Below are 25765 nucleotides of genomic sequence, written 5' to 3' on the forward strand. Positions count from 1 at the left end.
AGGAGACCGCGCGGCTCTAGATGGGACTGTGCTGGTGCAGCTCGCTTGTGAATGTTACATCTCGCCCCACTCTCAGCTTAAAAGAGCCCAGAGGGGGTCTGAGGGGGGCCTCCTGGCTTCGGCAGGCTCTCCCCGAAGCCTATTTTACATTTCTAGAACTCATCGTGGCCCAGGCCTTTTAGATCTCTGAAGAAAGTAAGGCTGGCAGATCCTCAAAAGCAGAGGGTATCATTATAATGGAAACTTGGACACTTTCCAGAATTGCATTTGTGGTAAAAATATTGAAACAGACAGCCCAGGCACCCAGGTGCCTGGAAAATACCCCAACATGGGCAAATAATTAGATACAGGCCAGGCACAATTATGTTTTTCTGACAATAGGCTGGAACTTGGTGGCTTAGCATTTTCTCTTGAAATGGAATACGCCCCTGCCGGACCCTTTTGCTCCCTGTGGTCAAAAAGATAGTGGTGTGGCCACCAAGGGGGAGGGCATACAAGGAGAAGTGGCGATCCCATCCCTCCCAGGGTGGCCCTGGATCTATCTCAGGGAGGTTCTGTCCTGCTTTTGCTTTTCTGTGTCCCTGTAGGTAGCTGTCCTGAGGGACTGGGCCCATGGCACCTTTGCTAGGAGGCCAGAGCCTGCATTTCAGAGTCTAAGAGGTCGAGAGAGGTGTAAGCTGTATTATCTTACCCTTCCACGAAAGTGGTCTGGGCAGCTGTGTTCCCTTTTGTAACCCCTGGCAGCTCACTCACGCTGATGGCGGTAAGTTCACCTGTACCTTCACGTTTCTTGTCAGCCAAATGTTTGGTGCAAGTGACATGGACGCTCTTTTAGCCCAGGTGTTAGATCCCATAGGCACTGGGTAGGGCAGGGCAGGTAGTGGGTTGAGCCTGGGATCCACGCTGACTCAGGTTCAAGTTCATGCAGTGCTGCTTCGTCCCATTACTGTGACTCTGGACAAGCGGCTTAACTTGCATCTCGGTTTCCCCATCTGTAAAATGGGGTTAATGATCTCTACCTGGTTGGGTGGCTTGAGTATTTGAAATAGTACAATTTAGGGTTCAGGGGAGCTCCCCACATGGAACCACTTTTTTCTGGGCGAGGTCTAAACCTCTGCAGAGATAGAGGAGGAGGAGGAGGAAGGCAGGTGGAAATCCGCATGTGATGGCCGTTCCCGACTGCAGCTGTTGTTGGAGAATGTGGCTGAACCAGTGGGCAAGGAAGTGGGGAACAGGGGCAGTCAGGCAGACCCACCTACCCCATCGCCTGTGGAGCTGGAGGAGCCTCTCCCAGCAGGGCGAAGGGCCTCCTTGCCATGAGGAAAGGCAGGGCTGGGCTGTCACGTCCAGGCCCTCTTTCCATATTCCTGGGATGGTAGACACCACCAGGTATAGACAACAGGAAAGTTACACAGCGGGAGCTTCCATCTCACGGAAGGAAACATCTGGAGTGGTGGAGAAGAGTCACCTCGTGGCAAGGAATATGATGTGCTGGGCTCCGTGCCTGGCCAACGGTTGGGGGTGGTCAATGGCATCTGTTAGGTACGTACTTGGTAGAGGTGGCCACAGTGTGTCAAATAGGTATAGTTGTCTGCTTTAGGAAATAATGTGGCTTTAAATTCAAGAACATCTCTTTCCTACTTGTTGGCAGAGCATGATTGAGATAATGGTGAGCCATGGATCTCAAGGTCGCATTCTAACTTGAATGCAATTCACAGGGAGCTGAGGTTGTGCTTGACTCCTAGCCTGGACCTGGACAAGTTTCTCTGCCTCCTCTCTCTTGGTCCCAGCCCCTGACAGGGCCTGTGCTTCTACCAGACCTGGCTTTGTCTTCGCAATGAGACGCCTGGCCAGCCGGGCCTGGACCTGGCTGCACTTGGGTCCCCCGGCCACTGGAGAGGGGGAGCCCCCACATCTGCCTACTTCATCATCGAGCGCCCCCACCCCCACCCCCACTGCCTTCAGGAAGCGTTTGCCAGTCATTCTTGCTATCTCCTCCCGGTACCTCCCTCCCCCATCCAGGTGGAGCCTTCCTCCTCTGAGCTTCTGCAGTTTTCCTCTATTGTATTTCTCAACCTTGACCCTGTCCCACACTGTGCTGGGCTCCAGTTTCCTGGGTACACTCTGCTCTCCCAGCCTGACAAGGCTCTCTTCAGGAGGAGGGTGTCTGGGGCTCACGGCACGTCCATGTAGCTAGACTCTCACTTAGTGACCAGTGACTGCCATGTGTTGCATTAATGCATCAATTAAAAATGATTCTTCCAAAGGCTAGTTTCTCCTGGAGATTTTCTGTGAACCCTAAGTTTGATAGTGTGGCACAGGAGAGCTCACACTTGTCACTCAATTTCCCAAGGAGTCGAGAGTCTAATGGAATAACCTTGGATTTCCTGGCATTAGATTTTGGGGCTATTAAAACATAGTAACCACAGTTTTTTGTGTCTTGAGAGCCTTAGGGGAAAATGTTATGGAAATGTGGTTGTTGTTTCAGGAATATAAGCGGAGCCATCCACTCAGGCGAGAAATGTGGAGGCTGCTGGTGTTTCTTATAGCTGGTATAAATAGCTTGGCTTCAAGTTCCATGCTCCTTTGTTTGGAATGTAAATATTTGCATTAAAAATATAAAGTATGTCCTGGCATGTATTTTTAGGGACCATAATTTCCAAACCCCAAATCAGACTATGGGTCTACTGAGGATTAATTTTTTCTGCTTTGTGAACCTGTGTATGTAAAGAGTCTTCCAAATGTACACACCAAACCCTGTTTGCTTTGTGCCTGGAAGGGACCGCCAGGATTACAAGAAAGCAGGGTTGCCCCGGGGAGTGTGGGCCGAGGGCTTGCGTTTCTCTCCACACAATTCTGATGGTTCTGCCTGGTAGCTGCAGCAGCCCAGGGCGGTGGGGTGGAGGAGTTTTGGCCAAGATCTTGTGGGTCATCAGGGGCCTGGCTTCTCTGTCCTTGGTTTCCTGGACATCCAGGCGGGGATTTGGCTGCAGCTGGCTGACCTCTGTGTCATGTAACCAGACGCTTGACTTTGGAGTTGCTGTTGCTCTAGGAAGGTGTTCGGGAGTTTGAGTGCCCTTTCTGTGGTCTGGTGGAGGGAGCAGGAAGTTCTCATGTACACTTCAGAGGGGAACTGTGAGGCCCTCTGTGCGGTGTCTTCTTCCACTGGATTCCTGGGGGCTGTTTAGCTTTAATTTTTCTATGAAGGATAACCCAGATGATTTGTTAATCCCTTACTGTGGGTGGGATGTCATCTCTGGCCTGGCCTCGGCCTGTTCTCAGTAGTGGGGGGCTTGGTGGGGCAGCAGGAGCTGGGCAGGCCATTTGCCCCTGGTATGGGGGAGCTTGTTCCTAAGGCTCTCTGGGTGGCCTTCAATGGACACCTTCTGGCTCAGAGGCTCAAACGGAGAAGGTTGGGCCGTGGAGGTCAGCTAGCCTGCAGGGAAGAGCCGAATGCAGGTGGGCCCCCAACTGGCAACCTCCCTCTTGTCTCATCACAGGATGAAGGGCAGATGAGAAGACAGCCAGGAGGGTCCTGGGCCCTCAGCTGTGACTCCCCGAGAGGCAGGTACCAAGGGCTTCCTTTGTCCTTGTTTCCCAGCCAGCGCATGGCCCCTGCCCTTGAGAGAGTCAGCTCCTCCTCTGTCCCACTGAACACTGTGATGCCTCAGGACTGGACTCCCTGGGGCAGCAGGGACCCTTCCGTCTTTCCTTCCCTAGCTCTGCCTTGCAAAGGTGCAGCCTCCTGAGCCTCAGAGTGTCTGACGTCTCTCTGCCTGGGGACCCTCTCTGAAACATTGTGTGGGCTTAGAAACCGTGAGCCTTGGGAAGGACCATCTTCCTCCGAGCCTTGGGTGTGTTGAACTGCGGAGGCTTACCACTTCCTCGCCTGTGGTCATCTCCAGCCTGACCCAGGGTGGCGTGATCCTCTCTCATCATCCGTCACAGTTTTTAATAAAGAAAATATGTTCCAGAAAGGCTGAGTCCCATGCCGCATCAGGTCAGTGATCCAAGTGCATTATAGTGAAAGTCAGAGGAAATAGCTGCTTTTAGGACACGCTGAACTTGCCTAAGAAAGTTATTAGTGGGAATAAATGAGGGGGAAGAAAGCATGCTCCGACTAACGAGAACAGTATCAGCCTGACATTTTGTGTCGTCCTAACTTTGAAAAGCTATTTATACCCACTTGATAGCAGTTTCTATGAGAAATTAGATATGAGGAGATGTGCAGAAGAGAAGAGTGGGAGCTGGGTGACTGTGAGCTTCTCCTCAGAAACATCTTCCAGGCAAAAAAAGAAAAAAAAAAAAGAAAAAATCATTTGCTCACCTATCAACAATTGAAAATCCAGGGATCTTTTGCATTGTATAAAATTTGGCTCAGAGAAGAAAAATGATGTATTGAAAAAAAGATGAAGCTTCAGTTGCCATTTGAGTGGTAGAAAATAAATTCGCTTTTTGCCGTTAAAATGGAAACAAGTCAATAGAAAAATGCAGGCCTGCCCCCTTTTGAGTCAGCAGTATTTTTGGTTTATGGAAGAGTGAGAAGACTTGCTCACCTCAAATCACCCATTGGATCACTTAGGAAGCTGCAGAAGTGTTGAAGGGCATGCATGTGTATCTTTCAAAGTTCTCAACTGATTTATTAAAAAAAATCACAAAGCAGACTTTTGAAAAACCTGTTAAATCTATTCTTCTTTAACAGCTTTACTGAAATATAATTCACACACCGTAAAATTCACCCAAAGTATACAATTCCATGTTTTTTAGTATATTGACAGATATGTGCAACCACTACCACAGCTAATTTTAGACCTTTTTTTATCTCAAAAAGAAATCTTGTACCCCTTTATCTCCCCATTCCCCTACATGTACCCTTCAGCCTTGAGCAACCACAAATCTACTTCCTGTCTCTGTCCAATCCAATTCCTCTATTGTGGACTTTCGTATGAGCAGAATCACACAGGATGAGGTCTGTTGTGACTGGCTTCTTTCACTCTGTGTAACTTTCATGGTTCGTCCATGCTGTGGCATGCATCAGCGCTTCATTCCTTTTCGTGGCTGAATAATATTCCATTGCATGGATAGACCACAGTTTCATGGATCCATTTGTCCATTGATAGACACTTGGGTGGTCTCCACCTTTGGCTCTTATGAATGAGGTGGCCATAAATGTTTGTGTGCAAGCTTCTTTGGGTGTGGACGTATGTTTCCGTTTTATGAGATATTTTCACTTTCTTCTAATAATAAGATTCATTTTTTAAACAACGCTCTTTCCCTGGCCCTAGAAAAGGCTTTGTTCTTAGATGAGATCCCGATACCCCTGTCAGTGATCCTGGCTGAGATACTGAATTGTCTGAATTTTAGAGCTGGAAAGGCCTTCAGCCCCTTTTTGTAGCTGGGGAAGCTGAGGGCCAGAGAGGCCATGCATAAAGAGACAGGATTGAATACAGGTTTTTGGAGTTACAATCCAATTACTCCAAATGTGCTCCCTAAACTCTTACTAAAACCCCAGGTTGCCTTCTTGACTGGCCTGGGGCAGCAGATTAAGGTGGGTTGGGTGAACAGATGGTGGTTAGCTTGCCCTCTTTTATGTGATTATGGGTCAAGGTTTTCAGTTATCCAATGTACTCTCGCCTGTTTTCCTTTCACCCATCTGTCTGTCCATCCAATGTCCATCTGATGTCCAAGGCCCAGAACATCTTCCCATCCACCAGTGGCCAAATGAGAACTGCAACTTGTGGCGCCAGCATCTTTCTAGTTCTTTCTCCCCTGCAGTGATGGGCGGCCCGGCTGCTTATCCAGGGAATAATTAAATTAGGAACCAATTCAGAGAATGAAATTTTATCTGATCTGGCCAAGCCCATAAGCAAGGGGCTGTAATTGTGACTCCAGGGTACATTAGGAAGTTGTTTTTTCAAGCGTACATTGGGTGAAAGCATTGAAAGAAATATGTGGAGGCCAGGCCGGGAGACCTCCCTGGGCCAGGTTTCTTGCCTGGCCTGGGGGTGTGGTCCCACGGGGCAGCTGTGTCCTCAGGCTGGTCCTTCCAGCGTTTATGTTTCCAGGCACCATTTAGCTCTGATGAGGTAGATAAAAGTGTTTTGTGGCTGGAGTGTTCTCTGTGCTTAGGAGAGTTCTGTTAAAATCCTAATGGATATATATCTGATCGTTACCACTGATATTCTAACGCACCTTTACAGCTGTAATAAGAGGTAAACTTGGCAGAAACTCTGTGGCTGTAAATCAGGGGCGCCGCTTTGCAACCCCCACGGAGCTTATTGAAAGAAATGCACATACTTTGGTCCTACATCAGCTCTGTTACATCATGTCTCCGGGGATGGATGCTGGGCATTTGTGTGTGTGTGCACGCATGTGTGTGTGTGCATGCATGCATGTGTGTGCATTCATGGACCTGGATTCGTTAAGCTCTTTCGCTAAGAAACACTGAGGGAACTTAGCGGTGATTGTAATCATTCTCCTAATGAGAATTTCCAGTTCTCCTATGGCAAAGATAAGGGACAGATAATTAGCACAGTGGTCTCAGGAATGAGCCTTATTTGTCCTCAATCTGTGACGAGACTTTGTGACTGTCTTTGAGTTTCATGTTCAGATTCCCTGATTGTAACTAACGCACATTGTTCAGCACTCGGTAGCAGTGGTGGAATTTTAGATCTGTTTTTCTCTTGGGGAAGGACCCCATTCTCATCCCCACAGTGGCCCGGGCTGGAGACCCAGGAGTCTCCTTTGACTGATAGCTGGTCTGTGCAGAATTGCCTCCTTTCTGTTTCTGCCACTGGAAGGTTATCTGTCCCTTCAGAACAGGAAATGTGTTTTATTCAAGGTGGCATCCCCAGGGCCTAGTCCGTGGGAAAGAATGATTGGACCGATGGCCAGACAGATGAGTGAAAGGAAAACAGGCAAGAGTATAGTGAATAATTGAAAACTTTGACCCATAGTGCAGGGATGGTGAGCATCTTTCAGATCGTCTGTTTATAGCTGGGGAAACAGAGGCCTGCAGAAGTCAGTGACTTGCCCCAGTCCTTCAGCTTTGATCAAGAAGATCAAAGAAGATTTGGGAGCCTGGCCCTTCGATGTCTTCAACTCTTCTGACTCAGGCTCTGCACATCCTGTTGAGAGTCACCCTCCAATGAAAAGAACTCCTTATTGAGGCCTTGCTGTGTACCCCATGCTGTCCTAGGAGCTGGGGATCTAGCAGTGAGTTAGACACACATGGTCCCCGTGCTCACAGAGGGCATATCCTCATGGAGAGGGCATATCCTCATGGAAAGAGACAGGCCGCAGACAAGGTTGCAAATATCAGAGAACAGACAGGCATAAGGGCCATGTGCTGGAGTGACCAGCTGGTGGGCGGGAAAGGCCTTTCCACGAAGGCGACATCTCCATTGATTCTTGAATGGTCAGAGGGTGCTGCTGTCTGATGCTTGGAAGGAGGGTACAGTCAGTGCCAGGACCCCAAAGGGAGAACCTGTTGATGGGATGGGATTCATTTATGCTCGGGAGAAAGAGACTTCGTTTATTGGACGCCTGGGTTGATTTTCTTCTCTTCTGCATCCTCTGCACTGACATTTGCAGCTCTGCCTTCTCCCTGTCCCGTCTCCGAGTAAAGAACACCTGTCCGATGCTCGCTGGCCTGCAGCTGCTGCAGAGTTTCAGAAAACAGGGCTAGCAAAAAACAAAGCAAAACCCTAACGTCCCTGTCCTCTCACTAAGGGCTTGGCTGGGGAGGCAGAGTTATTTTTATGTAAGCACATGCTTGAGGGGGGACGTCTTGGGGTGGGCAGCTGAAACCACACTCATAAAAACAAGACCGAAATAGGACTGTGAATTCCCAAAGGTGAACACAGGCCGTTAACTTGAATTTGGTGACAGTCCCGTGCAGCCTAGGTCCTGGAGCTGGAACCCTTTGGAGGCGGATGAGGCATGGAAAACTGTTTGCTGGATTGGCGTCTTCTTTAAGCATTGCTTTCCGGCCCTGGCTGTGACAGAGACCAGGCCCTTGCTCAGGATGTGAGCCCACTCAAGGGGAAGTTCTTCCTCCCTCCTGGTGCTGCCTCCAGCTGTTTCTGTCCCCTCGTCAGTAAGAACCTCTGTTTCTTGAGGGCCTTGCTGTTTGTTGTCCTCTTGTTGCAGCCACCTCCCTACCTGCGAGGGAGTGGGCCCCAGGCTGCCTCTCCATCCCAGGTCCTGCTGTTAACCTGGGTAACCGTGGTCTCCACGGGGCAGCACTCTGGCCTCCCAGGTCCTGCATCAGGACACTCTGAACCTTGTCTACTCCCGGACTGCTCCATACCACGTGGAGTCCATCCTTGTTAATGACGTGTTAATGCCGGGCTTTCTTGTGGAAACCACACCCAAGACACCAGCTGGTCAACCTGACACACAGTAAGGCCTCAACGGATTGTGTCTATCGTTATTTTCATCAACTTTAAATCTCTTTCTGGTCTCCCCAGACATCCTTAAGAGTGATCCTTTGTCACATTGCAAAGTTTTCCCAATAAATATTGATCAGTAGTTGTGACAGTAATATACATCTCCATTTTATGTTGTTGACTAATTTTTAAATGGTGGACAAAACATAAATTTTTCTGTATTTTAATAAATGGAAAGATAAAAGAAATATTTTTTTCTGAGTAGTTTGGTTTAGAATCATTCCAGTTGTTCATTCAGCATCTCTTCCCAAGTCACGTGAGACCCACACCAGGAAGCTGTGGCTGTACTGACATTCTGAACGCTTGTTCAGAGTCCCCATAATCTGTTGGCACTCCTATATGCTGCTTCATACTTTTATTTTAACTTTTTATTTTGAAATAATTTCAGACTCACAAGAAGTTGCAAAAATAGTACAGAGTCCCTGTGTACCCTTCACCCAGCTTCCCACAGGGAGAATATCTTATGCAACCCTCAGACATGATCAAAGCCAGGAAACTGACACTGGTACATTACCATTAACTGAGCTGCAGATCTTATTTTTCTTATTAAACCTAGGGATCTACAGATTTTAGAAGCATTTTAGAATTTCATAAGCTTTAGCATTGTTGTTTGTCTTTTAGAGGATGTTTCAATCCCTTCCAATTGACAATCAATTAAAATTCGTTCCATAAGTTCAACAAATACTGGAGGATGAATTTCACAGGTTCCACGGGTCCACATGGTGCTGTATGGGTGCATCATCTCTGAGGTGTGCACACAGGTGACCTTCTACTGCAGATCTGAGAGATTCTCAGAGATAAAGAACCTTAGACAGTAGTTTGGTTCATAGGACAGACCAGGGGAGCTGGAGTTCTGATAATGGAAACCAAGCTGCATTGAGTACTTAGTATGCTTTAGGTTTTATCTACTTTATTTCATTTCATACACTCAGCAACCCTTGAGGTAGATACAGTTAACATCCCCATTTTACAGATGTAAAAACTGAGTTCGGAGGAGTTCACCCTGCCCACATTCCTGCAGCTGGATGGTAGAGTTGGGTCTGTAATATAGGCAGCGTGAAGTCAGAGACTGCTTGTTCTTACCTTGCCGGGCTCCCTCCTTGGCTCAGGCCTACACAGTGACTGCTGTGTGCCCTGGGGCTGTCCTGACTTCTCTGAGTCTCTGTTTCTTTACCTGCAGTGCAAGAGGCTTGTGTGACATCTGTCGTGTCCCTTCCATTTCTGAGTGCAGGTGGTTTTATTGGTGAAAACAATTCTACCTGTAGAGCTAGAAACGCCCAAGCAACATCCAAACGAAATTTGTACCTTGCCTCTTGTAGGTGCTTTTAAGGTTGGTAAAATTTCTGCAGCCTAGTTTGGTTTGATGGGAGCCTCAATTCCAATTGAATTATACTCTGGTGTATTTTAATTAAACCATCTACAAGCTGATTTTATAAAGAGGCAGAATCCCCATGTAGTGAGCTGTGCCTGCCTCCCTCTGCGCTCAACTCTGGAGCCGAGTGAGGCTCATAATAACCAGAGGACTATGTGAGCTGCTCACGTTCGGCCTCATGGGCAGCATTAATTGTGAGATGCCACCGGAACGAGATGCGAGGGCATTATCAGCATATACTTAATTGATTTTGCATTCTCCACAAAGGAAGGTTAAAGTTAAGCTTGTTTGTAAATGGTGTTTAAACTGCACAGGCTTGGGGGGATGAGTTGCAGAAACTAACAGAGCAGGGCACTGGTTGGAGGGCCTAATTTTCTCTTTAGGTGGTGGACAGAGCACGTCACTCAAATAAGATAAAGATCCTCCCATTTAAAGGGGCTGAAAGAGTGTAAGCCTCGGCTCCTAAATTTGACAGACAAGGCCTCCGATTGAGTGCCTCAGGGATGGTCTGGACTCTGGGGATGAATGTGTAATCACATTAGCGTGATGAATTAAAGGGCCCCATATTTTTAAATCATCAGGCAGAGCTGCATTAGAGAAGATAGTGTTTGAGATCAGACTTAAGATAAACAGGCTCCTGGAAACAGCCTTTGCTATCCTCATTCCTGGTACAGAATCTAAGATTCTGATTGTCATTCTGACATGTTCCAGGAAGGGTCTCTGCTCAAACCCAGATGAGCTTTAAACCTGAGGTGGAATGCCATTCTCTAAGTATCTGTTCTTTGGCTCTAACATATACCAGGAATGAGAACAGCATCTGGGTGTGTTCTCATTCTCTTTTAATCCTGATAAGAAAACTTTTTAGGTGTCTCCAGGACCGTCTATATAATTTGCAAGACATAGTGCAACATAAAATGCATATTAAAAATTATTAAGAATTGGCCAGGTGCAGTGGCTCACGCCTGTAATCCCAGCACTTTGGGAGGCTGAGGCAGGCAGATCATGAGGTCAGGAGACTGAGACCATCCTGGCTAACACGGTGAAACTCCGTCTCTACTAAAAATACGAAAAATTAGCCGGGCGTGGTGGCGGGCGCCTGTAGTCCCAGCTCCTCGGGAGGCTGAGGCAGCAGAATGGTGTGAACCCGGGAGGCGGAGCTTGCAGCGAGCCGAGATCGCACCCCTGCACTCCAGCCTGGGCGACAGAGCGAGACTCCGTCTCAAAAAAAAAAAAAAATTAAGAATTTAAAAATAGGGAAAGCAGAGCAATACATCCTGTATAGGGTGTTTCTGAGCAAAGGGCCTTGTGTGATTGACCATGGGTCCACACCCTTGGAGTTGGCTCTGGGATCTTGTAGGATGCTGATCCTAGATCATTGTGATTTATAGCAACTTGTGTGAATTGTGAACCTCCCTGGGGGCATGGGCTGCAGCTGAATCACCTTGGTGTGCTGGGAGGGGTCTAGCTGGAGGCCTGACCCAAGCACACGCTTAGGAAATGCCCGCTGAGCTGAATCAACTAACTCATGGAGCCATCAGCCTGGTTTGCTGGGGAAATTTTATGTGGCTTTCTCGGTCTCCACGCATCGGGAATCTGGGACAGTCTACCGCTAGGCTCTTCAGAACAGACAGGGACAAGGACCAACATTCTCTAATGAAACTCACTGACTTGACAGCTCAGCTTTGAGAAGAGAAAACCTGAATACAAAACCCATCTACATTATGTGTGTGTATAAGACTCAAGTCCTGGTGATTTTTCACTGTAAAATGGAAAAGATTGACACACAGTGGCTCTCCAGTACCTCTGTGTGGTTAACGTGTGTGTCTCTTAACGTGACTCTGTCGCTCAGTCTCAATAGAGGGGCAGCCCATGTCCCCTGGCTTTTCATCCCTGATGTCCTCTCTGTGAGCTCTGCCCCTCCCAGTGGAGTAAAAAGCTCCTGGAGACAGTCTAGGATTTTAGGGGCCACTGTAGGTCATTCTTGTCATTCTGGATCCTGGAGAATGCCACCTTGCAAAGTTGAGAGGGGCATAGTGCATCTTGGTAAGGAAATAAAATCCTGCCCAGGAAGCATCTCTCCCTGGAGCAAGAGGCTTGGAAGGGCCCGGGACTCCTTTGTGCTGACTCTTTGTTCCCTCCCTGCAGGCTGGCCCAGACTCAGAGCGGCCCTTCCCCCTTTGCCAGTGGAGAGGGAGAGAGGAGCATCCAGGGCCGGCTGCCAAAGACAGGGGAGGTTCTAGCCAAGGAGAGCCCCGACTTTTCAGGTTTTAAATTGGAAGAGGGGTTCTTGAATGAGCATTAAAGTTACTTTTTTATTAGAAGGGAGTGTGGGGGGTGGATGCTGTGCTCAGAATGCATCAGGAGAGAGCTGCCCAAGTCAGATCTCTTCTGAGCAGCGTCTTGGGGGAGTGACTGTGTACCGCCGCTGGATTTTCCTCCCTTTGTCCTCGGTTTGTACAGAGGTCACTGGAGATGTGAGCTCAAAGGGAGCCGGGACGCTGTGCTCTCCTCTCATTGTCACAAGTCGATGGGCCTGAATAGGCTGTGACACTTGAAGAAAGAAAGAAACCATCCTTTATACCTCCTGGCTGGGGAGAGAGAGCAGGGCAGGAAGCCTGTAGTGCTGGAGGCCAAAGCTGCTCCCGTGGAGCCCCAGATGTGTGGAGGGAGGTCTGTGCAGTTCCTGGGTGTCTGGGATTGCACCCTCCCCGCCATGGGGATGCACAGCCTGTTCTTAACTTATTCAGCAAATAACAAACATAGCACCTCCATGTTCAAGCAAAAGCTGGCTTTATTTATTTTCCCCATTAAGCTATCCACAGTCATTGTTTTCACTTTCAAAAGCAAAATAATAGGAAAAAACTTCACAATATTTGTATTACCTGATGTGGGAGTCTGAGAGAACTTGAATAATAAGTCTGGTTTAAAAGTATTAGGGGAAAAATCTTGATACACAAAAGAGAAACAGAAACATGAAAAGAGGAATGTGCTGAAACAGTCCTCCCTGCAAAACATCATTAACTCCGCGGGGGCTGGGAGCCTGTCTGTCTTGTCCACACACTGCACCCCCCTGCCTAGCACAGCCGCATTCAAAAGGAAAGTCAGCCCTGGCTGCTGGGAGGCAGTGGCGAGTGAGACATGCCCAGGTCCTGTCCTCATGGAGGTTAGAGTCTAGGAGGTGAATGAGGTGGAACCACTTAGGCAAAGGATCATTTAATTTCAGTTGTGATGAGCTGGGGACAGGAACGGGAAGTGGTCTATGAGCGAGTTTGCTGATGCCGTGAGCCCAGTCTAGCAGAGGCGCGGGGTGCATTGGAGAACTCCAGGTCATAATGGAGGAAGCTCTGTGGGGAGGGAGAGGAGGCAGAGACTGCAGACGTGGCGAAGGTGTTGGGCGTGCAGGGGGAAGTTACGTAAGTCCCCAGTGAGGTGCCTGGACCCAGAGTTCTCATTTTAAGGCTTAGAATGTGCTAGAATCCTTGTTTCTAGAGACTGGATTCATGATCACAACTGGGCGATGCTCCCACCCAGGCCCCTGCCCCTACCTGCCACCCGAATTGTGCCTTCTGCAGTCGGGTGGCACACTGTTTACTGTCTCCTGCTTACAGCCTCCAGGGTTCCAGGGACTTGCTGATTTTCTGTCTGTACTGAGAGATTTGAGAAATTCTTGAAGCAACTTGCCAAGTAGAAACTGTCTAATGACATCAGTGCAAGGATTTGGTGTCTTTCCCAGCCGGGGGGCACTGGCCCTGCAGAGATGAAGTGGAAAGATCCTGGGAGGGAGAGCAAGCCACCTTCCCTGGGGGTGCAGCAGGAGTGACTTGAGCTTGCGCTGATCACACCCACTTCTGCCCTGAGAAAGTCTTCTATGCAAAGAGGCTAAAAAGACTATGTGGAAAACATCTCTTTTAAAGCCCCACCTGAGACCTCTCCCCTGCCCTGTGTGTGCCTAGCCCGTAGGTGGCTGCCAAGCTGAGCAGGCCCGGGATGAGGCTGGGGAGGATCTACAGCCTCCTGGCCGAGTCCACCCGGGAGGAGCCATTTAAGACCCTGGAAACCCATCAAACCTGGCAACTGGAGGTCATTAGCCGTCTGACTGAGAGGCGGGTCGTAAAATAAGCCCCAAGTGGTTACGAGCTCTGTTAACCATTTTAAAATGCACGAACAGAGGAGCTTTGGTTTGGCGCCTCTGAAAGGAAATGGGCGTCGTCTGATGGGAGAACATTCGCCTTCGTGGTCAAGGTGCAAGGACCAGCCTGCATTGATTCATTCATGCGTCTGTTGAATGGCTGCTGTGCCCTTTGCCTCTTCCTTGGTTTCTGATGGGGCAGAAACTTACCACCATGTATCTAGCTTTCTTTTTTGGTGAACTTTTAAGGAATTGGAGTATAACCTTCATGCATTAAAGAGCATCTATCCTAAGTGTGCTGCTTGATGGATTTTCACAAACAGAACTCACCTATGCAACCAGTACCTAGATCAGGTATACAGACAGCACCCCAGGACCCCTGGGCTCTGTTCTGGTCACTACCTCTCAGCCCCCATGCAAGGGAAACTGCTATCCTGACTTCTGCAGCCTGGGTTTTTGGCCTGTTTTGTGCTGCCTCTAACTGGAATCGTGTGTGGTTCTCCTTTGTATCTGGGTTCTTTTGCTCAGTACTACGTCTGTGAGATTCTTCCCTGGTGTAGCTTGTCCATTTTCGCAGCTGAATTGTATTTATCCGTTCTACTGTGGGTAGACACTGTGTAATTTCCAGTTTTTGGCCCTGCAAATAGTACAATGAGCGTTCTAGTTCATGTCTTTTGATCAGCATATGGATGCCTTTCTGTTGGGCATGTAACTAGGAGTGGAATTGTGGTCTTTGGGAATGAGTATGCCCAGCTTCAGTAGATAATGCCAGTGTTCCAAGCAATTGTACTCATTTACCATTCCCATCAGCAGCGTATGAGTCTCTGGAAAGATGAAATAAGAGCCTGGAAAAAATGTAAGGTGAGACTGACTCCCTTTTGTCCTCTGCCCAAGTTCCCAAAAAGAAAAGACCCTGGGGGATAACAGCTGGCCCTTTTTGCATTGAATGGGTGCACTGGAAGAGAGAAGGCTTCTGGGATGCCCCAGAAAGATGCCCCTGTCCTTCCTGGGGTTCTGCCCACGTGGTCACATTTCACTGGAAGCCAGTCTGTTTCTGAACTTGGGGATGGGGATGGGGTTGGGTGGTCTCTGAGAAGAGCCACGAATTCAGCATTTTAGTCTCCATGCTTTGGGTGTCTGCATGCAATGAAGCAAAGCCTCCAGGCTCATGTTTGAGATGCAAGTGGCTGGCCTGGTAGCTAGCCTGGGTTTTCTCTTGGGAGGGCTTGAGAGCTGCCACTATTTAATGGCTCAGTCAAGAAAGGTTTTTATTTGTAGATCAGTCTAGTCTCAGAACCAACTGGTTCTGCACCCACCCCCTGGACTTCCAACCCGGTGTTCTAGATGGAGAAAGAGCTTTCCTTGTGCCAAAAGCTGTTGTTTGGTGTGATGAGGGGTCCAGAGCAGTGGGAAGAGGCAGGTGACATTTACTGAGCCTCCTGCGGGCTCACGAGAACTCTGAATGCAGGTGTGCTGGTCTCCCCAACCACACAGGAAGTGGAAGAAGAGAGGACGCTGCACTGTCGCTCAGCAGCAGAGCCCCAGCTGGGGTGTGTGTCCTGCCCTGGCTCTGTCAAATTTGTAACTCACAACAGGGGCAGTGGCTGGATACAGGAGACTTGGAAGGAAGGAAAACCTGTGGCCGGGTTATTGCCCGGCTGTCTTCCCTACCCCAAGTAGATTCAGTAAATCTGGGGCAGGGCTTGGAAGCTGTTTGTAACAAATGGCTTCGGTGAGTTTTACTCGATTTGGGGAAACAGTGACTTCCCCAGGGCCTTTTGATGGGAGGCTGGGTAAGGAGAGGAATGAAGGAAATAAGAAACAGATCTTGCGCTCCAGGAGCTCCTGGCCTGAGCAGCCTGGTGCAGGAAGCTCTCTGAGGAGCTGGACAAGCTCTGTGTCTGCTGCTCCACAGGGTCATGCTTGAAATGTGACTAGGATGGCCGAAGAATGGAAATTTTACATCTCATTTAATTTTAACTAATTTAAATTTAAAAGCAGATACTTAATTCAGTTATCAGAAAACTTTGAAGAATGTTTGGAGCAGCTTGGGTCCATAACTCCTTTTCCAACTCTAAGTCTTATGAAATCTAGATACAGCCCAGGTACTTCAGATGAAAATGTAGCATCCAAATTGAGATGGACCCAAGGGTAAAATACACACTGGAATTTGAAGACTTAGTATGAAAAAAATGCAAATTTTTAATTAATAACTTTCATACTGACTACATGTTGAAGTGGTTATTTTGGGTCTATTCGAGTTGAACTACATGAAAATTAACTTCACCTGGAACATTTAACCTAGGTATGGGCTCACATTCTGTTTTTATCAGGCAGTGCTGCTCTGAGGCACTTTCTTGCTGGAATTCGACTCAGAGTGCCAGGGAGTTGGAGGAGAGGAGAGAAGCCCCTGCTGTGGCCCCTTGTTTGGCTCACGTGGGAGCAGGGTTTCAGGCTGATGGCACACCTGGCCCTACAGATGGCCACAAGGCCACCTGTGATGGGTCCGTTGGGCTCTGGCTGGCCTGTCCATCTCCTTGGGTACCTTGCCCGAAGAGGGAAACCACCAGTTCCCTCCAGGTAGTGCCTTTAGAAAATGAGAATCTTCTCTAATGCTCTAGGCTAGGAAGAGAGAGCTGAGCATGTCTCACCCTGGGCTGCACTGCATCTCACACAAGCGGGACATGGCCTGCTGCTGGTCAGGGTGAGAACTCTGCCTTTAAATTAGAATCAAATCAAATCAAATTGAATCAAATTGAATTCTCTACCCCAGTGGGGTAGAGAGCACCGCCAAATACTAAGCTACAGGAATGTGGCCCAGAAAGCAAATTAGGTTTTATTTCTGCCTCCTGCCTTTGCCCCGCTGTTTCTGGAGGAGACCCCGCAGACAGTGCCGTGAAGGGCAGCCTACAGAGGCTGTGGAAGGCAGGGACTCGCAGGTGAGCCGGGTAGTGGGTCGGCAGGTTCTCATCCATGGCGCTCAGCCCGTCTGAGGTCGCCTGCCCTCTTCTTCATTGGATTCTGGAAGCCTCCCCACCAGCCTGCGAGATGCAGCTGAACAGGGACTTGTTTTGTTTACTGCTGCATCCCAGGGCTCTACACTTAGGCCTGACACAGAGTAGGGCTTTAATAATCTTTATTGAGGGCAAGGCACAGTGGCTCACTCCTGTAATCCCAGCATTTTGGGAGGCCCCGGGCAGGCAGATCACAAGGTCAAGAGATCAAGACCATCCTGGCCAACATGGTGAAACCCCGTTTCTACTTAAAAAAAAAAATTAGCTGGGCATGGTGGCGTGCACCTTTAGTCCCAGCCACTTAGGTGGCTGAGGCAGGAGAATCTCTTGAACCCGGGAGGCGGAGGTTGCAGTGAGCCGAAATCGAGCCACTGCACTCCAGCCTGGTGACAGAGCAACACTCAGTGTCAAAACAAAAAGAGAACAAAACAAAAAACACTTTATTGAATGGGTTCATTTGGAGCATGCCCCCTAAATCTGATGGTCAAATATGGCCTTCATGTTGACCTTTCTGAAGTGACATCCTCATAGGTGGGCATATGCATTTCCCTTGGGAGAGATTCCCAGAGGAGCCTCTGGCTTGGGACTGGCTAGGAACCTCAGACCTACACTGCGTTTTTACTCTAGATCTGTAAGTGCAGATTTTTCTTTTTTTTCCAGAAACTGTTTCTTGGACAACACTGCAACTACTTTCCATTGCAAAGAAAAATCCTGTCCCAAAGCACTCACACCGCCAGGCTATATCATTTGTTCCTGACAACACGCTGGGGGGGACATCACCATTTTCTGCATGTCCCCAGGAAATGGGCGAGACCACTCGTCCAAAGTCCTACGGCTAAAGGGAGGCACAGTTGCACCTTAGATTCAGGGGAACTCCCATCTCGGGGTGACTTCTTTGCCCTCATTATATTCCACATGTCATGGAACCTAATGGATAAACCTGGTTTGGTCAGGCCTGGAGCGCAAAAATGTTAAAGGTGGGCAATGAGAGAGAAATCTGCGCCCTTCCTCGAGGGATGAGCTGGCTGACCGGGAAGGTCCAGGCTCAGGCTGGCCTCTGCCCAGGTGCCCTATGGCAGGGGCTCATGGAGGGGCACTATTCCTGTTTTCTGGGTCCCCTGCTCTGCCTCACCTGTTTAAAGTCAGTGACTCAAATTTTTAAAACTGTGAAACCGTAAACTGTCCATCCCTGTTCAGCCTTCCCCAGGCCACGGGCCCTGCACACGGCACTGCTTGTTCGTGGTTCTCCTCTGTGACTCCTTTGAGGCTCACTCATCTTGATGACTCAGAGACTTGCCAGAGATCCTGGACTCCCTGTCCCAAATTCCCCGAGCCTGGCCCCGATGATCCTTGCAATGTTACTCTCCTCATGGTGCCTCTGCCCCATTTCCATCTGTGCCATATCACCAATGGTGGGGGGATCCCCCAAACAACAGGGACTAACTTGAACTTTGCAAGACTCTTGAATTTCCTGGCGATATTTATGGTCTGTATGGCACTGATTTGTACTAGAGCTGAGCCTGCAGAAGTCAGTTGAACCCATCCTCTGTATATTCAGGAGGACTACAGGATGTAGGAACTCAAACTGGATGTTGATCTGTGGGAGTTTGCAACTTTGCCTAGCAGCACAGACCTGCCTCCTTGGGAGAGGCCTCTGGGGAGGGATGCTAAGCCGATGGATGTCTGTGCAGAGACAAGGGACTGTCCTCTTCACCTGAGAAGCCGTTCTCATCCTGCCTAGTCCTGTCTGATTCACATCTGACCCCAGCTTAGCCCAGACAGAGGCATGCTAAAGCATGTTCTGATACTTTCTAGCTTGGGTTATCTCCTTGTATGCTTTCTTTGTATACTTAGGGCCCAAAATACCATAAGGCGGAACATTCTAAAGTAAAAATGTTCCCCTTTTTATTGTTTGAAAATTTGTGTTTCTTATTAAAATAGAACACTTTACAGTTATTCTCGAGATAAGGTCTTTAAAAATAACTGTTTTCCTCTGTCTTTCTGACTTCCCTTTTTAATTCAAGAACAGGGATATTAAGGCAGGTGATGAAAGCAGAATTTTTAATAAGAGCATAGTGATGATTTTCACAATGGACTTAGAAGACATTAAAATATATGTGTTTTGATCTTTTTCTGGATTTGAATATGAAGGACTAGTTATTGGAACAGACAGCAAAGTAATTCATTTTGGATGCATTTCAGCAAGCCAGGCCTCTAGGAGACGCTGGAATAAAATGTGGAAGTGTGTGACACAGACCAGACCAGACATGTACCCAGCCCATCAGCTAAAAAGCCAAAGAGCAGGTGGAAACAGGAATAATAGTGACAATGGTGGTTACCATGATGAAGAGCACTGCCAACGATTCCAGCACTTCCCAGGTGCCCTGTCCTTGCTTGGTGCTTCCCATGGATTATCTCAGTCCTCCCTGTGGCTCCATTAGACTACATATGGTCACATCATCCCCATTTTTCAGATAAGGAACTGAGGTGGGCTAAGTGTCAGGCCATGGAGCCAGGATGAGAACCCCAGCTGTCTAGACAACTCATGTCCTGGTAACCGCCACTCTGCCCCCGAGTGGTCAGCACGTAAACCACTGCAACGTGGGGACTGGCTTCACCATCCCCTTGGCTCTGCCTCTGACCCCCGGAGCAGGTGGGAGCTTGAGCCAGCTATTCCCGGAATTAGCCATATGCTCATTTTTTGCTTCAGTTGTTTCACTAATTAAGGCAAAGGTTCTGGTAGTTTGACATTATCTGGATAATTGCCTCAATGTATCATTTTCACTTTGCACCCTCAGACACAACCTTTAATGAAACTTGAAAACCCAACTCTACTTGGGGGAAATGATATTCACTTCTGTTTCTAGGCCAGGCACGGTGGCTCATGCCTGTAATCCCAGCACTTTGGAAGGCCGAGGCCAGCAGATCACAAGGTCAGCTGTTCGAGACTAGCCTGGCCAAAATGGTGAAACCCCATCTCTACTAAAAATACAAAAATTAACCGGGCATGGTGGTGGGCGCCTGTAATCCCAGCTATTCAGGAGGCTGAGGCAGGAGAATTGCTTGAACCCAGGAGGTGGAGGTTGCAGTGAGCTGAGGTCACGCCACTACACACCAGGCTGGGTGACAGAGCAACACTCCATCTCAAAAAAACAAAAACTGTCTGTTTCTAAATCTATTTCTGAAAGAAGTTGAGGGCTCAGACTTCCAGTTGTAAGCTTAATTGCCCAACATGCAGAAGAAGTCTCCAACTTCCCTGTTTATCAGACTTGAAAGTCAGCCTTGGTTTGGGGCAGGTGGCCTGCTCCTGGTCCTTATCTGGGAGATGAGAGGTTTTGACAGCGTGATCTCTCAGGTGCCTCAGTTTGGATCTGAGCTTCTATTCTAGCGGCTTCCATGCCCAACTGGATTGTACATTTTAGGAAGCAGGAAAGAAGTGCACCCGCACTGATTACTGAGCAAATTGGTCTGAATAAGTGCAGTAGATGCCAGAGATTTCCACAAATGATGTGCATGTGAATCATTGGCCAGAAAATATCCATGGACAATAAATATCTGGGCTTCATGCTCTGAAAATGTTCCTAATCTCTTCTTTGTGATCCCCAAAGAAATTTTTAAGGGAGTTTGGAAGTATGCCACTTGCAGAAGTCCTGGTATTCACAACATTAAGTGCAGGATGTGGAGTCTGGGGTGCGATTGTCTTGTTACTCAGATGGGGGGCTGCATGCCCGGCACAGTGCTAAGTGCAGCCAGTTACTCTGGAATGTGCAAATGGCCCCTCTGCCCCAGCTGCAGAGCCCCTTGGGGGTGGCTTAGGTCCTAGTGGGGGTAGGAAGAATGGGACAAAGGGAGGAGGCTAAGCCCAAGGCATGTGCTGTCACCAAAAGTCCTGGCTTTGTCTCAGAAAGCTGTGGCTGTGTTGGGCTTGGTTGGTCAGGGGACAGGGAGACGCAGCCCAGGAAATGAGCTGTGGCTGGGCTGGAGCCCACCTCCCCAGGAGGGAGGTGCATGGCAGCCCAGGTGGGGGTGCCCCCATCCTGAGATGAAAGGTCTCTACCTCTTGCTTAAATTGTAAGGTGAACACTTTTGGCCATTTCTAAGGAAAAGCACCTTTGGGATTTGTTCATCATCCTTCATTTTTGCTCAAGGTTTTGGGTGTGAAAACCTCAGAAAAACTAAGTCAACCAAAGACTTTCCAGCAATGTCATTGACTGTGTTGTCATCCAAAGGAGAAAATAATCCCAGCTTATGAATATTTAGAAAGAAGATAATTGCAAATTGCTTTGTGACCGTATAAACTAGTTTTTTTTTTTTTTTTTCCCCAGCCAGTTACATAAGAGGAGGTGTGGGTCAGTCCCAGAAATAGATGCAGAAGCAGTGACAGAACACGTCTTGGCGGTGGTGGAGAGAGACAGCCCTGGGTTCGAGTCCCAGACTCGCAGTGTGTTAGCTAAAGAAGTTTGAGAAACATCTGTCTCTTTCTTTCCATTTCAGCCTCCTCCCCCTTCCCCTAGCTGGTCGACACTCAAAGCTCTCCTAGCTCAACACTCTGTAACTTGATGAATAATTTTTTAACCCCCTAAATCTAGTCCTCCCATAAAACCCAGTGAATCTCTCAAATTGGCTAAATGGAGGCACTCATTTAATTAGATAGGTAGCTGGTATTTTTCTTTTCTGAAGGGTAGAAGAGGGGAAAAAGTGACTGAGGGGACCAGATAAGAAAAAAAGACAAAAAGACAGAAGAATTTGGGTTTTTAGTTGATTCCGAATACTCGATGCTTTTGAAACGTTTCCAAGTTTCCTTTACGGGAAAGGAATGAAAATGATCCAAAAGGGAGGAGGGATTTTTTTTCCCCTTCTTTTGTCCTGAGCTTAGTACCTGGGATTTTGTGGAATGTGCTGAAAAATTGTATCTTCTGGGTGCAGAAATTTGCCTGAAAGGGTTATACGAAACTGAGAATGGGTCAAAACAAAACAAAACGGAAAAAACAAGACTTCTGGCCACAGATAAGAATCATATAATTTACTGAGACATATCATTTTGGCATGTTTTGTTAAGGGCGAAAGCTAATTTGGAAGAGGCAGGAAGGGGCTCTTGAGGTTGGTGGGAATGAGATGCCGTAATGGGGCCTGCAGAATCACCCTTGTGTCTGCTCCCAGCAGGACTGAGGGGGGAGGGGCAGGGAGTAGCTCTCTGTGGGTGTCGGGAACCCCAGGGCCAGTGAAGCCTGGGGCCAACCCCCAGCAGTCCCACAGCAGGGTTGGGTGACAACAATTTGCCTGAAAGTCATGGAGAAACAGGTTTTCAGTGATAGAGAGACTAAGCCTAGAGGCAGAATTGTAAAACCTACCAAGTTTTATTATTTATTTAGTTTTTTCTTCTTTTTGAGATACGGTCTTGCTCTGTCACCCAGGCTGCAGTGCAAGTGGCATGATCATGGCTCACTGCAGCCTGGGTCTCCTGGTTCAAGAGATCCCCCCACCTCAGCCTCCCAAGTAGCTGGGACTATAGGCGCCACCACTCTTCCTGGCTAATTTTTAAATTTTTTGTAGAGATGGGATTTTGCCATGTTGCCCAGGCTGGTCTTGAACTCCTGGGCTCAAGTCATCCTCCCACCTCGGCCTCCCAACGTGTTGGAATTACAGGCAAGAGCCACGGCGCTCAGCCCAAATTTTAAATTCAACCCCCGCCCCCAACATGTATTGGGCATTCTCTCTTTATGACTGGGCTATGTTTTTATATGTGTTGCCTGCCTACCTTTATAATTTTCTTCAGGACTTTTTTTGTAAAAGTGAACAAAAGAAGAGACTCTTGCCTTCACGGAGCTGATAAGACTATCAGCTGGTTAAGGCAGATGCTAGTCAGACAAGCACACACAAAAAAGGGAAGTGGGAAGGGTTGGAGGATCAGGGCAGGGCCAGTGTGGTCTGGGGTTTCAGGGAAGGGGTCCTTGCCTGAGATCTGAAGGGTGAGCAAGAGTGAATGCGTCTAGCAGGGCCAGTGGTGTTGGGGAAAAGGGGATCTGGCTAAGGAGACTGGGGGAGGCAGAGATGGACACACAGAGACAGCGAGATAAAGGCAGCCAGCAGGGGTGGGAGGTCAGGGGTGGGGTTGGGGGGATGCAGTGCTGCAAGGGGGATTGAATGTTCCCAGGTACAGCCCAGCGACGAAGGAGGGGCTCAGAGGTTGAGGGACCCGCCCAAAGTCACAGAGTAGGTGTGGTTGTTTCATGATCTCGTGGTGTCTGTCTCCTGGGCTGCAAGCCCCACAACGCCAGGGCTGTGCCTACGCTGCGCACCCTGAATCCCCATGGACTCCACGTCAGGGGCTTGCGTTCTGCTCCGTGGCCACTGCTGTACCTTTGCAAGGATGGGGAAGGCCTCGGGGATGGGGAGGCCATCATACAGGCACTCTGATTGCATCGAGCAAAATTCTTACTTATTCTGAAATGACTTCAGGTCTGAACAACTGCGTGCTTTGATCAAATATTTATTTTTCTGAAACAGAAACCAGAGCAGTTCTTGATTGTACCAGTCAGCTTGAACCAGTCCGCTACAATGACTTTTCGTAAGTCCATTTTTTTTTTTTTTTGAGACTTCGTTTTAGCCCAGGAGGAAATCTGCTATCTGCAACAAAGTCCTGGCCTTCATAATGAGGCCTGAATGCTTTCCAGATCTTTATGAGAAGGATTCCACTCTTCTGTGATTAATTCAGAGAGGTTACTAGTTTCTCATACCATAGATCATTTGCTTTGTGGGAGATGACTGTGCCTCAGCCAAGATCCACTTATTATTTTTTGAACAAGTTTTTTTTATTATCATGTTTACATAGCACTGAGGACACAAAACAACGCTCGAAGCTCAGCTGTCTGATTCATACGCTGTATCGCTGCCTCTCACTTCTCACTTCCCCTCTCTGCTCTATCTCTCTGCAAAAGAAGCTTTCCTTCCAGAGCTGGCAGTTGCCCCTGTTTCTTGACAGGATGAGCAAGACAGCGGCGGTTTAAGCAAGGTCTTCGCTGTGCTCTGGAGAGACGTGGGTATTCTGGGGGAACATGCCTTTGTTATAATATTTATTGAATGTTCACTTTTCCAGCTCTGAATACTGAAACATAGTGAGATTTTTTTTTCAAGCCATGCCCCATCAACACTTTCAGGTTGTCTCTAATGGAAAAGAGAAAAGAAAAAGATTCCTTTTTGATAGACTGGGCATATCCAAGTTCAGTGTCTTGGGTGATAGGTCTATAAATAAATACTTGTTTGACCTATTTTACAGAGGTTAGAAATCTAGATTCTAGATCTGAGTGGAGTTATCAGAAACTAGGTCTGTTATCTAAAAAGCTAGAGGAAGTTGACAAGGAGAAGGAGGGTCTGAAATGACCTTTTTTTTTTTTTGAGACGGAGTGTCGCTCTGTCCCCCAGGCTGGAGTGCAATGGTGCGATCTCAGCTCACTGCAACCTCCACCTCCTGAGTTCAAGCGATACTCCTGCCTCGGCCTCCTGAGTAGCTGGGATTACAGGCGCCTGCCACCACGCCCAGCTAATTTTTGTATTTTTAGTAGAGACGGGGTTTCACCATGTTGGCCAGGCTGGTCTCAAACTGCTGATCTCAGGTGATCCACTCGCCTCGGCCTCCTGAAGTCCTGGGATTACAGGCGTGAGCCACTGCGCCCAGGCTGAAATGACCATTTTTAAATTAGTTTCTTCTCTGGCTCTCTCTCTCTTTGCCTCCTGGTGTCTTGGTGGGACCAGCGTTTTCATGGCCACATCAGGGTGGAGAAGGGCTCTCTCCCAGACTCTCCAAAGCAGTTTTGTTTAGACATTGCTGGTCTGCATGCAGCTTTAGCCAAACCCCCCAACTCTTGAAAATGGGAAACTGCTTGATGAGTGAATGTGAAAATACATGTCCCCATCCTCCACGAGGTGAGAGGGCTACAGCTTGCGTTTAAGTCCAGCTCTGCCTCTTACTTGCAGTGTGATTTAGGGCAAGCCACTTCACTGTCAGAGCCTCGGGCTCCCTTCATCCTTTTTAAAAGTATTCGGCCACTGATTCCGGCTGGGCTGGGTCTTTATACACCAGGCCAAAGTCCTTACTGTTGGAGCTGAGATCCTGTTTGCAGAAACGGGAGGGAGGAAAGAAAAAGAAATGAGGCTGGTGGTGGTGGTGGTGGTGGTTGCCGTTTGTTGAGCAGTTGGAGTTGGCAGTTTCCATGGGCATATTTTTGTGGGGATTCTCCCATCTAATCTCCACACCTGTCCATGGGGTTGGTACTGCTGTTAATTTCCCTGCTACAGATCAGCGAAGGGAGGCACCGAAGTGCAAAGCAGTTTGCCTGAGGGCACACAGCAAGTAAGGGGTTGATACAAACCAGATGGCATATGTGGATGTTTACCTGCCTCTGCGTTTTGGATTTTCATCTTTCTTCCCCGCGACGTTTCTCTTTCCACAAGGGTATGTGCCCGTTCCTACGTGCCCAGTAGCTGTGTGGGATGAGATCCTAGGCTGCCTCTGTCGAACGCTCTTTGGGCATTGGTGAACATTCATAAAACAGCATCCTCTGGGGTCACATTGTCCCTTTTGCTCTTGGAGCTGGAGTTCCTTTGGTCCGTGCGTGTGTGTGAAGATGCACGCCCACTCCAGGGAATTCTGTGGTCTGCTTGGGGTTTTCCACTGCAGTGGCAGAGAAGACAAGGGGAAATGTCCTTCCCGGCTGCACTCCCAGGTCTGTCATTTGGAGTTGAATGGTAATAGAAGGTTTTTTTTTATGATTTATAGTATGTCTGGAGGAAAGATGTTATT

The 25765-nt window shown here is 48.4% G+C and overlaps 1 protein-coding gene across 6 annotated transcripts in view; it reads left to right on the plus strand.

The window, feature by feature from the left end:
• The window catches only part of CHST15 (carbohydrate sulfotransferase 15), an 85493-nt gene that overhangs the window by 5799 nt on the left and 53929 nt on the right, over positions 1–25765 (plus strand). The window contains exon 2 of one of the 6 annotated variants that reach the window (XM_058435920.1): positions 3501–4000. The exons of 4 other annotated variants lie outside the window; for them this stretch is intronic. The gene's annotated coding sequence lies outside the window, so the exon portion shown is untranslated. Of the gene's footprint in view, positions 1–3356; positions 4001–25765 lie in introns of those variants that run through there. One more of the 6 variants, XM_058435919.1, reaches the window with a different exon arrangement.

Source organism: Hylobates moloch, unplaced genomic scaffold, assembly GCF_009828535.3.
Source record: "Hylobates moloch isolate HMO894 unplaced genomic scaffold, HMol_V3 SCAFFOLD_3, whole genome shotgun sequence".
NCBI classification, from domain to species: domain Eukaryota; kingdom Metazoa; phylum Chordata; class Mammalia; order Primates; family Hylobatidae; genus Hylobates; species Hylobates moloch.